At 37.0% G+C, this 16,740-nt stretch overlaps 1 long non-coding RNA gene across 1 annotated transcript in view; it reads right to left on the bottom strand.

The window, feature by feature from the left end:
• Window positions 1-972: 972 nt before the first annotated feature.
• LOC115341622 overlaps window positions 973-16,740 on the bottom strand; it is a 298,778-nt gene continuing 283,010 nt past the window's right edge. Inside the window, exon 7 of the long non-coding RNA XR_003923462.2 lies at window positions 973-1,197. This is a non-coding gene — a long non-coding RNA (uncharacterized LOC115341622). The remainder of the gene's footprint in view (window positions 1,198-16,740) is intronic.

The raw sequence follows: 16,740 nt of genomic DNA, 5'->3' as shown, positions 1-16,740 counted from the left end.
AGCCTAAAGCTAAATTTAGTGACTTAGATTTGGGAACAACCCCAAATTATTACTATATAGTTGGCTTGAGAGCACTCAGGGCCTTTTCTCACCTTTCTGCCAGAGAAAGGAAAAGGTTTAAGGAAATACAAAGATGTCACAGCTGAAATGGTCTTTAACTTTAAGGATGTCACAGCACAAGAAAAGCGAATGCAGACTCTCTGTTCTCAAATGGTGCTGGGATCTTGCCTTGACAAAGCATCTCCTAACACTGAGAAGTGGGAAGGTAAACTTCGCACCCTATGGTCTGGATGGTTTACATTCCTGTAATGTCAGATCAAACCTGCTACTACATCAAGCCTCAGGCTATCCTCTCTGATCATACAGGCACTGCATCAAAGCACAAAATATAGTGAGATCAACTACATTAGACAACAAGTCCTCTCGTAATAGTCTCTTTATTCTCTTTATACTTCATGACAATCTGGAACAGAAATTTAAAGTCACATGAATGTTTTCAGGCTGCAGGCCTCTGGATAAAATTTCATGAGTGGCATAGCTTGTACCTGTTTTCTCAATCTGTTTTCTGTTCACCCAATTTACTTTTTATAACAAGTCTATGCTACTCTTCACAAAAAAAATAATTCTTTTGAATGTGTGATTCACTCCTTTAAACACTTTAAATAGATTTTTATTCTTATTGTCACAGGAAATGAAATTAAACAGTATCACAGTTGCATCAGGGATGACAGTTCATAGAGAACACTTACATGGTTTTTCGATCAAGTCCTATGTTTCGTTTAGCTTGTAGTCTTTGCTATGGCCCATTTAGCTTTGAAAGAGCTCAGCTTCTGATCTCTATACCATTCTCAGTATACACCTTGATCCTGTATCAACTCGTAGAAGGATCTTTTATCTTACTAACAGAATCTGTGATGAGAGCAGACACAGCTATGAAAAGTACCAAAGGCAACTTCCATGTGGTTACTTACACACTGCTAAATGTTGCTTAGCGACACATAGCTCTTCAGCATAAAGATATGCCAAAATCTTTCAAACAGAACTCACCTCGTATGCTGCTAAAAGGAAGAGCAGGCAGCCCTTCAGGAGCATAGGGCTTGCAAACTTTCTTTGCAGTTCTCTCTTTTTTCTTTCTTCTCTCCAAGACAGTGTCTGCTCCAAGTTCACTTGAAAAGAGGTTCTCCATCTGCCATTCATCTAAAAAAAAAAAAAAAAAAAAAGAGAGACAAAAATCTACTTTGAACACTTTTCCCATTGAGATTTGTTTGTGAGAAAGGAACAGCAGGCATAAACCTTGAACTGCCTGCTCTGAGAGCATTTCTGACTAACGTAAGACTTAAAGCAAGTATTCCCATACTAGAAAGAAATCTAACAAATTCACAGTTCATACACTATACCTCTGGTCCACTTTTTCATCAAACTGGTAGAAAGGCTTCAAATGGACTAAAACAAGGTGCTTGAATTTTGGGTTATGTCTTCATGTAAGAGTGCAAGTTGCCTGATGACCTGAAAGAGAAAGTTAAATTTCTCTGATAAGTGTGTCCTCATGTAAAGAAAGTAATGACCATACACATGCAATACATACAGCTGTTATGTTGCAGACAACCCACTTGCAGGGAATATAGGGTACTCTATTTCAAGGCTTAGAGTATGAGGTCTTTGTACTATTTTGCTTGGACTTCTCATTAGCACTACCACCATTGTGTCCCACGGAACCACAAGTATTTTTGGCAACCTGCTCTCTATAGTGGTGTGATGACATGGTAGGATCTCAGTCAGATTTTAAGGCACCCTGCAAATTAAGAAATTTTTAAATAAGAAATGTATAAATCATTTTAGTCTGTAAAAATACAATATCCAGCTTGTCAGGCTTCCAGATCTCTTCTGAAAACCATATCTGTGTGTCAGTAAAAGATATTAGTCTAATGACATATTAATGTGGCATCAGTGGGAGACACCCAATTACAATGTTTCATACAGCTTGCTTCATCTTTTGCTGTGTATGGCTAATGAACAAGGACAGGAACTTTCAAAAAAGATTATCATTTTCTGAATCTGGCCCTCAGCAATTGTGGTCATCTGTGAAATTACTTTTTCTGTAAGCAGAAAATTCTCCCTTTGGATATTTAACAGAAGAGCGATGGAAAATGGAAAATGCTTCCTTTGTGAATCAGGATAGCAGTATTTAAAATGAAATCATTAATAAAGGATCAATGATATATAGAGGGCCAACTTCATTCCAGAAAGCATTAATACTTTATTGACTGTTAGATTTTTAAAAGAATCCTGGCTGTACTTTGCACATTATTCACAAAAGCTTTTGCTCTGTAATTTGGATGATTGCTATACAGAAATTGGAGACAAATCTGAATGGTTTAAGGGTGTAATATAGTGCAGACAGATACTTTCTCCTCCAAGCTACTTGCTCAGAGCTACTCAGGTTAGCTCCGTCTGAAAATTGTTACCCTGTTGTTAAGTGACCTGTGGAGAGAGTCATTGTCAGTCCATCTCAGGTCTCAGCAGATAAGTCTGCAGCAGAACATAACTGTATTGGTGAGAACCCTCTCCAGTCTCCTGTTTGCCCTACTAAAAGGCGGCTGAGATCAGCAAAGAGTTGGCACTGCCACTGAGCCAGGTAATACAAGTTACTAATATGTTTTTCCTGATTCAGGGAGGGGAAAAAAAATTAAAAATCATTCTCCAGTATTTTTGTTATATTAAGTAGGCCAGTAAACCCCTGAGCTATCTAAAAAATCTACCCATCCTGTTACTTGCAAGTGCTTTCATATTATGCAATTAGTACTTAATATGACATTTTTTCATACATCGGTGGAAGAGGGATTTGGGTTTACGTTTGCAACCTCATTATCTGAAGGTCAGCTCTGGACTTTTTTGCTAATGGGATATTTGCTAGCAGCAGAAAAAGCAGTAGCCTCTACAAAGAAATCAACTGGTGTGGATCCATGCATGAATTAACAGAACATATATTGACCTTACTTCACCCCATTCTAAGAGCAGGAATAAAGAGAAAATGCACAGTACCCGTGTAGTTTGTTGGTCTCGGTAGGTAATGCTCCATTCTTGCCATAACCACTCTCACCATTTTCAACTCTTGTTGGCTATGGTGGAAGCCAGTTGAGGCTGGAACTAAAGACATATGCAGCATTTTGTTGATACGTGGGCAGTAATCCAACAAAATAAGAGCTTCTTTCCATTGCCATATGTGTCTATTTTCTCTCTTAAACAGACCATTCAACCCATTAGTCAAATGGTGTAAACAATTTTCTTGACAATAAAAAATTTATCATATATCAATCAAAAGGAAACTCTAATGTGCCAACTACTATCTCACTTCAATGTGCCTTTTTCTTAACTTTATTTTAGCTGATTGTAACTCTGGCAAAAATACCCATATATTCAAACAACTTGACTGATGGAGGGGCCTACACTGTTGCTGCTATAGGTCCAGGAAATTTCACCTGGACAAGAATAATTACACACAAGTAAGAGGGATGGTCCTCTCGCAATGTAGAATTGCTCTGCTGTCAGTCACCTCACCGCAGCACAGCTATTCTACATAAGCCATTTTTAAAGGTCTACAGATTAAATTTAAAGAAAGATTACAGTGTAACTACTGAAGAGAAAGAGGACACAAAGGGAGAGAGGAAGGAATCTTTCTAAATGCCTGTAAACTACTTAGGGAGCTAATCTTCAGAGAAGGGAGGCATCAGAAATCAAACTTGATGAGTAATTTTCTCAGTCCAGACAGCACTGAAATATCGTCTGACACAGATATCCAGTTTAGCCCCCACTTATGTTTAATGGTTAAATAATCATGGATCATAAGTTTAGTTTTAATAACAACCACAGCAGACAGTTTGTTAGCAGATTTTACAGGCTACAGGGTTGTCATTTGTCATTATAGTGATTTTCTGGTGCAAAATATTGCATCAATTTGGTTTTGGTTTTTTTAGTTTGGGTTTTTTTTTTTTTCTTTTCCCAATTAATGAATTTGGACATATCCCAGTATTCTGTCTTCTTTCTGATTCTTTAGTACTATGAGTAGCTACTTTAGCTGTTTGGGAGTTTTCTGGCCTGAGCAAATCTTCTAACACATACCGCTACTAACTTACAGGGCTTCTAAGAATCACTAGGAGTAGTGTCCTCTTCAGGTCAACTGACGAATTGCTCAGATTTATTCTGTCTTCTTAGGCCTTCTGCAATCAAAGCAAATTCTCTGGCAAATGTCCAGATTGATAAGTAGAACGTAGGCTGGAAAAACCCACTTACCCACAAACTGCCCACAGTGTTTAGTACACACATTGCACCACTAGCTGTGAAAAAAGAGGAGACATTGCCCTAAAATGAGGTTGATACGCAGTCCTTTTCTAGACCAGGCATCAGGTGTAAAATATACAGTCCACTTGGCTTTTCCTGCATCCCCCATGGTTTGCTGTCCTGCTAAAGTGTTACATGAGACAGAGGGCCTTTCTTGACCCTGTACATCAAAGTCATAGGTGCTGCAGTGTGTATATGCTGGCAGACCCTATACAGCATTGAATTTTGCTTAAGCCAAAATTGTGCAGTTTGACCAGAAGCAGTTCTGGTCAATAAGGGCATAGCAATGAAAAGGCCAATGATATTCAAGACATGAAATGAGGTTTTAGATAAATCACTTGGCTTCTTTGTGGCTCTGTTTTCTGAATAACAGCATATTACTATTTGTAAAGCATTTTAAAGTGTATCAGCAAAATGGCTGATGTATATATTTATTACCATTGTACCAGCAGCTGCTAGGCATTATTTGAGTGGGAAAATTAGAAAGCTACTACAAATACTCACTTAAAAATTAAATACCTCTTTTCTTTTGAAATTTCTCCTCAAACTCAGCGTTAGTCCTGTACTCTAGCCTATTTTTCCTCAATCTGAAGCTGTCTGAGAGCACAGACAACTGGTTAAATTTAACTTGAATTTTAAACAGAATAACATTTGTGTGTTTTCCAGCTGTTTGTTCCCTTTAGAAGAAAAGCACTGTGGGTGGATGCTGGATCAGGAAGCGAGTGAAGCAGGCTGTTCCACACCAAGAACCAATTTGTGGGAAGCTCTGGTATAACATCAACAGCATTTTATCATTTTCTGGCATCCAAGATTTTGGTAAGTGTTAAAATTAATGCATAACAATATTTCAGAAGTTAACAGTGAGTACAGAGTATTAGAGTGCACTTTAATTTTTATTGTTGCTTTGCAAATACTCTTACCAAAGACCTGACAGTCAAAAAAAAGATACTCATTGTAAAGTGGAACCTGTTCCAGTACCTTCTCTGATCACAAAACAAATGCTAAGCTGGCTGGCTCCCTGATGCAACAACAAGGTTAGAAAATTAAATCTCTGTATTGAGGAGTCAACCCTTTCACACAACCATATAACTGTGGGGGAGGGTTGGTATCTGGAAGGGATATTATTACCCTCTCTTGTTTCTATGACCATTACCGCAGCCTAAAGATGTTCTTGTGGTTCTTTTACCCTTTCAGCACACCATTCGCAGGGGTCCTCTGTGGATGTGCGTGGTCTGCTGGATAAAAAAATCTCCCCTCTCAAGGAATCTTCACAGAGCAAGGTAGAGGAATTCCCATTCTTGTGCTTGGTTATATTGTTAGTCAGGCATCCTAGTTGAGAATGAAGCTAGAAAATTAGACCCTTAGTGCTCACATCATGCTTATTTTACTCACTGTCAGAGCTGAAGTTTGCCATTTCCATGGTGGAAACAAGCAACTGCCTGAAGGACAGTTACCTTGCCAAAAGAGCACATCTTTAAGCCACAGAGATTATACCATATTTAAAAGCAAGATCAGGAAAGCAGTTTGGCAAGGCTGTCTCCTAACAATTTAGTTCAAATTCAGAATTCAGATAGCTATGATCTGAGATCAGTAGCTTTTTGCTTTCCACAGTCCTGGAACTGATTTTACATTTCAAAACCAAGTCACTAAGAGATTCCTTTGTTTCTGTTCAATATTCTTCTGCCATATGATCTCTAAAAAATTAGAAGACAAAACTTTGGCAGTTCTTATTAAACAAGTTTGACAAATAACGTTTAAGCAAGTAGCAATTTCAGAGAGCTGTAAGACTGGTTCTAGGAAGCAAGCCTGCAGTGCTTGCAGGCTAAAAAAGATATTAGATGTGCATGTGATGCAGGCATGAATGCATGCCTGAGAAATCAGGAGGTAGATACAGTGACCAATAACCATCTAGACTCTGCAGATTTAGAAACACCTTGGCTACTACAGGAGTTGTAGGATCCCAAGAGATCAGTATTCATTCAAATGATGGGTCATGAAAGTGTGCCAGTTTTCACTACATAATCTTGAAAACATGGTGTATAAGAGATTTCCAGGGTTGCAAGGTTATCTAACAGAGAACACACAATTAACAAACTGTAATGATTTCAAGTTCTACATTTGAATGCAACATTTCAAAATTTGTCCTTAATTGGTTAAGGAAATGACTCATGGAAACCAGCACATAACACATGCTCTAAATATTTGAAAAAGATAATCTTAATTTAAAATGCTTTGTTGCCAAATGTTCATGACCTTCAGTTCAGAATTTGCTTGTGGTTGCATTTGTGCAAGAGAAAACTATACATTCGAATAGCTATTAAAAGCTAGTGTCACAAACCCTTTGAACATTACATATAGGTAATACTTTAAATGTTTTACAATTTTAATGTAACTGTCAAATTCAGATTAGGATCTTATTTGACTACATCGTTTAGCACTTTTGCTAATATATTATTCTCAGCCCCCAGAAAAGACTCGTGAACTTTTGGTTTTGTTCTCTCTCTGGCCATGGAGAAGGCAACAGTACTAAGTTAATGGCTCCTACTAGTCTTTGTATTCCTTTAGCCTAAGTTTACAGACACTGTAAAATTGCTGTAGTACAAATGCATGAAAACTAACTCAACTAACTGAAAAGTTATCTGTTTCACAGCTCTTGCTCAAATTAAATGGAGGTTACGTCCATACACAGATAGTACGTGCTGATCTGGGCCCTTAGGCAGAGATTGAAAACAATCCCTTAACCGCATACATGTGTGTTTTACACTGATCTCTGTATTTGGGCAAAAAGCATATCCTGAGTGATTTGTTTGCTCATAAAAATCCACAGATGTGTTCTCACTAGTTTATTTGAATACTACTGTTGTGGTTGCCTGTAACATTCTCACTGCTAGAGAACAGTACGGCCATAGGATGGCTTCTCTATACAAATCAAAGCTGCGGACAGGCAACAGTAAGGGCAAAGTAAAAGCCCTGAAAAACTCTGATTTTTTTTTTTTTCCGCTGGCAGCTAGTTACTGATCCCATCAAGAAGCAGATACAGCAGACAGGAGTTGTGCAAAAACTGACCAATGCAGCAGTAGACTTCTGAGCTCTGTCTTGGACTAGTGTGTCTAAGAGCCAAGCAGTTGTCTACTAGAGCAGCTTCAGAGCTGTAGTTTTGCTTCAGTTTTATACTTGAGATTGTATAGTAGCTACCTTTTTTTTTTTCTTTTTTTTTTTTTTTTACAGAGAGAAACTCTAATTACGAAAGCTTGAAACCTCTCACCAGATTGGAAATCCAGATGAGGAGACTGTAATACTCTTACCCAGGCATTTGAGAACAAAACAAGATAACAAATTTGTCTTGTAATGCTTCTGTCTTCAGAAGCCTTCCAAAAAGAGGCTTCGCTTTTAGATTATCCCTGCTGAAAGGAGAAGGTGTCTGTTATTGCTTCTTCACATTTTATATCTGCACATTGGAAGGGCCAGGTACCTTTCCCAAACCAGTTTTTCAGGATTAAAATGACAGTAGCTGCAAATTTATTCAGTAAACAAACCACCTCCTTTTTCAAGCACTTAGAATAAAACCATTAGTGTACCTGCTTAAATCTAGCTCATTTCAAAGCATTTCCAACATACACAGGAATCAACAGCAACCTCTGCTACATTAATCACTTGATTCCTTGGAAGATATCCTGCTTTGGAATACATCTGCTTTTGGCATTCTCTGAGTGCGGCATACTTTCTTGTCTCTAAAGTGAGTAGTTCAGAGATGATGAAACGCAGTTTTCATTTCTCTAGAGCAAAATCTTTCTAATGCTTTCCACTACTGTACAGCAGTTCCTGCAAGAATAATTCAGAATAGCTTTGGGATTTTTCCCCTTCACACTGGATGGATATATGAGACCCATAGTTGTGATGGGGGTCAAATGGCTACTGATACCTACTAAGACAGGATACAAATGAAGATATGTACAAATTAATGGGTTTGGTAGTGAATCTCCGATTCATAAAAAGGAGAACACCCTGTCCCGTTGTGCTGAGGGATACATACCTAGTTTCTCCACCTATTTAGCTACACTCTATTCCCTGCTGGCTTTATGCTATATGCACCGACTGGGGATCCAGGTCTTGGCACCTGCCTCTACAGCACAAAGAGACTGAAGAGATTAGTATGTAGTGCCAATTTGAAATGACATAACAGGCTTACTTGCAGAACTAGACAGAATTAGAATGTGACTTGGGTGCCTAAAGCTCAGGAACCAAAATCACTTCTGATTTAACTTCACTGAAGTTAGAAGGGGCATAAAGAGTTATGCATTGGCCATACTGCTTTAATTAGGGTCTCCTTAAGGTTAATGCAGACATATCTTCACTACATTACTTCATAATATTCATTTTGGCTGCTTTCTAATTTGGAGTACAGTTGGTACCAGTTGCAAGGACAGTAACGGTGCAATGAACATGTGGCAGCTGCTTTCCTCAAGCCAGCCCTAGATTCTGACCACCAATTTAAAACATGTCTTTATTATTACATAAGATGCTGATACTTGTTTACTATCTTATTATCTCAGCAGTTAGAAAACAAGATGTCACATAAATAATGGTTCTCAAAATCTCATAATTATAATCTACTAGTACTTCTCAATGCACTCCTCTGTCTGCTGATGCAAGCATCTGCAGGTCAAATATTGTCAGAAAATAGCTAATTATATCCTTTCCCATGAAGAAGAAAATCTTTAAATTTAATTAAAAGATCTTAACTGCAGTCCTGTATGTTAGGGTCTTCTTCCCATTGGATTTTCTTCTGTGTGACTTACAGTGATAGGCTTAACATTCATAGTAGCAGTAGCTGTCATCTGTGGGTCTGCTTTTGCCCAGCATTGGTTGACGGATAATTTGGTCAAATGAGTCTCCTCCTCACCACCACATCTTGCTATTTCACTTCCACAAAAAAAGCTAATAAACCATCTGAACTTTAAAGTTCATTTCTGCAACTTGTGCCAGTATGTCTCACACTCCAGGTAGCAAAAGTCTCACTCACAACATTTGGTTTGACATATTAATCAACATAGTGGCAAAGGTCCCAGGAAAATCATGAAAGGAGTAAAAGTGTTAAGCAAAATGCTCAGATAGAACTGATTTGGGCATGTAGTGTAGGCTGGGCTAAATAGGTTATGAAACAAAAATACTTCTCCTACTCCTTCGCATGTTTTCAAAGGAAGGAAAAAATAAATCATCTTAGTAGTTCCATAAAGTTAGAATAAACAAACCTATAAATCTATGTAGTTTTTGCTTTGGTGTAATCATGTGTTAATTATTAAAAGTATGTTTAACACTCTTTGCAGAGAAGACAGATTTATACAGAAAATCTGCATATTAACAAAAACGACTTATTTAAGATGGTTCTGTAATATCCACACTTAATGTAATACTCAGATTATGAAATCTAAAAGGGAATAATTTTCCTGCAGTTCACTGTAATGACTTCAAAGCTGTCATGCTATTGTTACAGAGCAGAGTTTCACCCAGTATTCTTAACTACCAAATTTCTGTTTCTTATGGCTGTTAGAGATAGATTGCCATATGTTCATTTGCGTTGCTCAAAATTGGCAGCTAGCATTATATAATTGATAATAATAGTAGAAATGCAATTTTGTCCTATCATCTGTTTTGCTCTCCAGATCTATACCAACCCAGAATAAAGCAGATACTTTATAAGCAGAGATAATAGAAAGTTTCCATTCAAGCCTCTTTATGGACAAGAAAACATTTATGATAACTGTTTTGTAAGAAAGTTCGCAGTTAAAAAAACCCCACACTTCGTTTAAGAAACTACATTTTTTAAAATATAAAACTATGAAAGAAAACAATCCTTCTTGAAAATGTTCATAGGAAATACTGCTTTCTAAACAGATGCACTTGAAAAGCAGCAGCGGAAATATAACGTAAATCCTCACTAAGGATAGCAGATTCTACAGCCAGGACGATCCATTTTGGAAAAAAGTTGAGTCTTACTTGCCGCTGTCTGAACCACTCATTACTCTCCTGCGCATCTGTGTAGAAAGACTTCTGCAAGGTGCTGAGTCACAAAAAGGGACAAACATAGGGAACTAAACACCTGTAATCCCAACTGGTCCAAAGCAGTTTGCTTTCAGGCAGGCTAGAAGGTCATCCTTCTTCTGCCCTCTGCTCTTGAAGATCAGCAAAAAGCTTTTTTGGTACAACAAAAGGGGACAAAGACTTCTGTCAAACAAGCACTGAAGTACTGAGTCTACTGACATTTTTTCAGGTGACAGGTAGGAAGAATTCAGCTATGAATGGTGCAGCAGTGCACCTCAAACTTCTACTTCTGAACTACTTCATAGAGAAAGCTCAGGGATGTGAATTTTTAATCACAGGGCCTTTACCTTAAAGGCAAAATGACGTGGTGTAGTGGAAAAGTTCACAAGCACAGTGGAAAGAATGCTGAAAGAATAAGAGCAACCACAGTAAAAAAGACAGATTTTCTCTAGGTGGAGGCAATACAGTGCAATTAATAATGTAAAGGAAGAAGGTGCCTCCCCACTTTCGATAATTCATGGGATGGACGCTTAGATCAAAGTCAGTCCCGGTATAACACTGAAATAACACTGGGGATAAAGTTAGGCCATAAATCTTAGTATCATAACCTGTTATGATGATGACTAATTTATTCTAGATTGAAGGCAAGGGGTTATAAAAACAAATTTATGGCCACTATATTTATTATAATTAGTTTTCTCCACAGTGAAAGCATAGTGATTTGTTAAAAAATGACCTTTTTAGAAGTGCCTCATTTAATGGCCCATTGTTGCATTATGGTGCCTGGCTGCATCCAACATTTACACAGTAAGAGAGCAGAGTTCTTGTGTTCAGGGAAGGGCTGATTTCATCAGCCACAGCAAATCTGGATGATTCAACATCCCAGAAGTTTTTTTTCTTTCTTTTAAACATCCATTTTGCCCACATACAGATAAGGTTGAACTTTTCTGACGTAAAAGCAAGAATTACCTCCAAAACTGCTTGCTTATGTTTAAATGAATGAAGTAATATCTGTTTCTTCAGCAAGTGTGTGGCTTCATCAAACCAAACTGGCAGGGAAGTACCAATTCCACTGCTAAATCCCTCTGCTCTCAGGTCCTAAATAATCCCTGTATTCAAATAAGGGGTGATTACTGCTGAGTCTTACTGGCATCAGTACTAGCTCTGCCCCTGATAAAAAAGAAAAGTGAGTATTACATAGTGCTCGGGTGATCAGAGGAAGATAAAGTTACAGAATTTTTGTGGATTGCTTCTTTTAGTTTCCAATAACCTTGACTCCCTTTCTCCCTTTGGCTGCCCAAAAGCAGACTCTTCTTCAAGGCATTTGTGCTTTCTAATGAAGATGAGATGGACTCAAAAAAACTGAGAAACATCTTAAAAATAATCTTCAGACTAGTAGCTCCTTTCTTACAACAGGTGGGATTGTGCTATAGCTAATAGCTCTGTTGAAATATATTGAGATAATACATTGAGATATTTCTTATAACTATACATAAATGGCTATATTTTTTTTTTTAAAAATGGATAAAATTAGACTAAACATGTGGATTGGCTTATAGTATTTCCTCCCTACAATCTATAGCTTTTTTCTTCTGAAATGGTAATAATTTCTGGGATGTAAATGTAATTTTATTCTGGTAGCACAATCCTAGTGTTTGCAGACACTGTCAAAGTGCTAGCTCACTGTAATTACTTCCTCAATCATTCCCCATGAATGAAGCACTCCAGGCAACGCTAAAACTCCGCTTAATCACTGGAAATAACATAAATTTTAAACCAAGATTGTATTAGACTGCCATCTTTATAACTAATTTCCCAATAGTTCTATTTCCTACTAAATTTCAAATTGTGCCTACATAAAGAAACCCCAAAGTATCAGGTTTTTATATGAAGCAGAAGAGAAATGTTGCACTTTAGGACTTTTATTAAAACTGCTTTTGAATGAAATTATGCCAGTCTATAAATTTTTGCAGTGGAGACAACAGGGTTAATGGCTTACATTAGAAGTGACAATAAGTCACCAAAATTGCTAGAGAATGGATGGATCTGAAAAAATGTCAAAAGCCAGCAAATATAAAACAATTTAGATTTGATGATCACTGGTTCAAAGTAACGCCTAAACCCCAGACCCTTGCTCTTTCAACTGTAAGCATTCATCTAGTGCCTGATGTTAGACCACATCACAATCTAAATTCTACAAACCAAGTCTGTGGAAACTATACTTCAAATAGATGGATGCCAAACCACAAATTTCTAGGCCTCTGAAGTGTTAGTTTGTTAGAAAATAAGATCCTAGATGTCCCAAGACAATTTGAGCCAACTAAGATCACTTTGATGATAAATCTTTGGCTTCAGTAAACAATGAAGATTAATCTTCACTGCCTTTAGATAAATAATCAACAGCTAAAATGATCAGTTTTTTGGTCTGAACTTCCTCTCATAGATATGACTTCCACCCAAAGTAGTATTGTACCACAGTATTTCCAGCTTCTTTCCTTGCCTTGAACTTAATGTTAACATATATTCAGGAAAGAAAGAAACACCAAACAGAACTTAAAGAAATAAAAAAGAGCAAATAGTTCCCAGCTAGTTTTCCTGTTATAATATACTGTTTAATCAAATACATAAAACATTATTGGCTATGCTTAAAGGTTACTAAACATCAAAAAGTTAGTGAAAAGTTCTAAAAAATAAAGATAGGAAAAATCCACACTGCAGGTGGAGATCTTATTCTAATCTACGTAAGAAAGAAATATTTGTTGTGCATACAGATTTGTGAGTCAGGAACCAGACTGCAAGAAAGTTCTATTGTCTGAGTTCTATTCTCCACTTAGTTTGATGCCAATTAATTTCCGGCTCCATTTTGCTGTTAATTAGGGCTGTTCAGAGTCCAAGTTTTCCAAAATGCAGTTTGCCAGTAACCATGTGATCACACAAATGAGGCTCTGCTATTAATGCTGCTACTTAGGCTGAACAAAAATAACAACAGTTTGTAAGTTTACATTTTTAATACAACTTTAGTAGAAACAACTAGAGGCAGATAAAGTGAAATCATCTGGGCTTTAAATGGCAGGACAGTGCCAGTTTTCTTACCTATGGTAACTGAAAATCTGTTTTTACCAAAGACAAGGTTATCAGAAACCATATTATTTTCCAGTGAGTCAATGATGTAAAAAATTAATTCACCTCTTTCCAAGGTAGGTCTTTGGTTTTCTATAAAGAGGAAATCAGAATCCAAAGTTTCATGTTTCTTATCAAGCTATTTTGTGAAGAAAGAAACCAAAGAAAATAGGGAAGTGCGATTCTAAATAATAATAAAAATCTTTACATTTGGAGACAGAAACAATCAACTATGTACTATCCTCAAAAGTACTGCATTAGAGCAGGAAAATAAACTTTTTTTTTTTTTTCCAGTGGAAGAATGACGGGTTTACCTACAGATCTTTGTAATAGGAGATAGCCCTGGTTATTCTGTGGTATCTAATAGTAAGCACTGGCTGTTAACAATGAATTACAATCTTCTCTGAGCACAAATCAAAGTTTGATTGCTATACTAGGAAAGTGAAGTATTAAGTTCTGTGTCTTTCAGAAACATACATCATTAGAAGTTTATGAGAACCAAGTGTCTGGATTTCCCCCCCCCCCCCGTCTTTCCTGAATAAAAAGCCTTATGATTAGTTATAAGCTAGTTGTTACCAACCATCCTCTCTTTATTCCTCTGATCTCAGGATGAGCCTTTTGCCATTGGGCTTCCTTATGTTTTTATTGCATTTGAATTCAGTGACGGGCGAATACTAACCATGTGGACTGCAGAGAGGGCTATACTGAATATTCAAAATATGCAATTTTTTTACCTCATCCACTCTGTATTTACTTGTTAGTCAAGTTGACATTGCATTTAAAGTCAATATGTTAAAGAGCAATTTTAGGTACTGTTCCTATCACATTATCCCCTGACATTTTAAAAAGATTTTTCTCACTATTGCCATATTAAAAACTAACTGAATAAATTCCAAGGAGGGACACTTGTTCAAACAAATAGGAGAGAATTCAAATATTAGACATCATGGAACATCTCTGAGGAGGGTCAAAAGCATGAAATAAGTTGCAAAACCTGACAAATATTTTTCCACTGGATGATGCTCAGTTGAGACATCTTCTGCAATGGTGTCTCTTACAAACATAATGTTGAAGTCAACATGTCTTTTTTTTTTTTCATTAAAAGCATTCAGGACTTTAAAATGTTTTTACTGTTCGAACTCTAGTCAACAGGATTCAGGGGAAGATCCCTTTTCTACTTTGAGGTAATAGCTTCATTTTTCTATTTAGAAAGTGAAAAGAAAAACTGCTGTGAACATATCTGTCAGAAGTCACCATGGTTATTATCATTATAAGAAAAAAAAAAAGGGGGGGGGAGAGAGAGAAAAAGAGATGTACCAGCACTAGAAAATATATAAACCTCTTTTCCCTCCAAAGAAACAAAGAGAGTTCTAAATAATCATTTTCCAAGGGCAGTATGAAATCTTTATTAATACGTGGGTCAAATCCAAGACACTGAATGAGGATTTTTAGATTCTACTCAGCAAAGCTATTGCATTATACCATTATAAAGCAAACTAATTCAAAAGGAGATCAAATATCAACTTGTTTTTATAGACTCTCAAAGTTCTTATAAGATGGGAACAACCAACTGAGTTACGATGGAAGGTTTTCTTGTGCATTTCCTCATATCCAACCTTTCATAAGCCTGCGGGACTGATTCTCTCTTTACACCCTCTCTGATCCATTCATCTACTTTTGCTTCACATACGTCTTAATGAAAGAATGCATCTAGTGCCAAAACTTTTATAAATAGCAGCACTTAAATCCAAGATGAGCACAGTTCACACTGCTGTAGTCAATGGGAGTATGTCTCTAAGGCTTTGTAACCTGTGTGTAAAAGTGTGTTTTAGGCTGAAATCTGGCATGCATGGATTTCATGAAAATGGGAATCTGTGGTTCTTTCAGAGGACAATTAGATGAAACAAGTAGTGGGTTTATGCTTAGCCAGGCAGACTGCAATCTCAGAAACACAAGCTTTTCAAGTTACCATTTTTTTGCTAAGTGGTTACTGTCTAGCATGCACAATATCCATTAATAGAAATTGAGTTCATATTCATGTAGAAGGCAGCACCCCCAGGCATAGTATTAATGAATAGAACAACAGGGGGTTCTGGACTTGGACTAAGTAGCACTTCCACACATGAAACAGTAGAATTACTGGAATGAGAAGTTTCCAAAAGTAAATTGTCCAGTTTTCTTACCTGGATATGATTTGCTAAAATGAGACCATAAAGTAAGCTTAGAGAAGGGCCACAGTTGCTTAAAATTACTGCTGTCTAAAACCCTAGTATGCCAGTCAGATATCTGGGGATAACTGTATGTATTTACTGTGTTGAAGACTACAAAGGTCTAGGGGATAGGAGAAAACAAGCATTCAAAAAGATATCCCCACATGTTTCTGTAAGGTTACTTGCTCTTTGGTACTGCTGGAATGGTGCAAAGGGATGTAACAGATCACAGCAACTAGTCCACTACTTGTCTGTAAGAGTTTTTACACTATTAGTTAGAATAGTTCTTCAGTAACCTTACTGTATCGACATGTAAACACATGACTTTACTTTCCACCACAAGGAATATTGTTCTATTCATATTCTTCTATTCCTTTATGCCTTAAAAGAGGTAATACATTCTTTTATAATTTTTTTTCTATTTCTAAGGTTTCTCCAAAACCTCCCCTTTTCCTACATGCCATTGTGGATGACACCAGAATAACAGGGGACCAACACTTACAATCTCTTCATTCTGCACCTCTAGCGTGCTTGAAGTCAAGTCCTGCATTTTTTTTATACCAAAGTTAGAGCTAAATCTCCCAAAGAATCCAACTGAAGTCAATACAACTATTTAGGACTGCAAGTACTAATCAGTTTTCTGCTGTTGTGTCTACCAAATATAGGATTGGATCCTTAGGCCTTAATTAAATGATTTAATTTCTATTCAGGGAAGTGTTTAAGAACATACCTCCTTCGGTGAATTATGGTGTGCTTTTCACAGTATGCAACTGCTGACAATAACAGCATCCTTCTCTCTTGAGATCTGAAACGTTTCTCTCTGTATCTGCTTGCTTTATATTGCAAAGACACCCACCATGTACATCCCTAGGAGCTTTCTACTTCATTCCTTTCAAGAAAGACACTCTATGAGCTTAGTATGGATAAGTCAAATAAATATTATTCAACCAAGACTAGAATATATGTCTCCTGGTTTTCTTTCCTCTCTTAGTCACAAACCACCATGCAATTTCTCCATTATTTTCACCAG

The sequence above is a fragment of the Aquila chrysaetos genome, chromosome 5 (assembly GCF_900496995.4).
Source record: "Aquila chrysaetos chrysaetos chromosome 5, bAquChr1.4, whole genome shotgun sequence".
In the NCBI taxonomy this organism is placed as follows: Eukaryota; Metazoa; Chordata; class Aves; order Accipitriformes; family Accipitridae; genus Aquila; species Aquila chrysaetos.
This window is presented reverse-complemented; position numbering and strand designations above follow the sequence as displayed.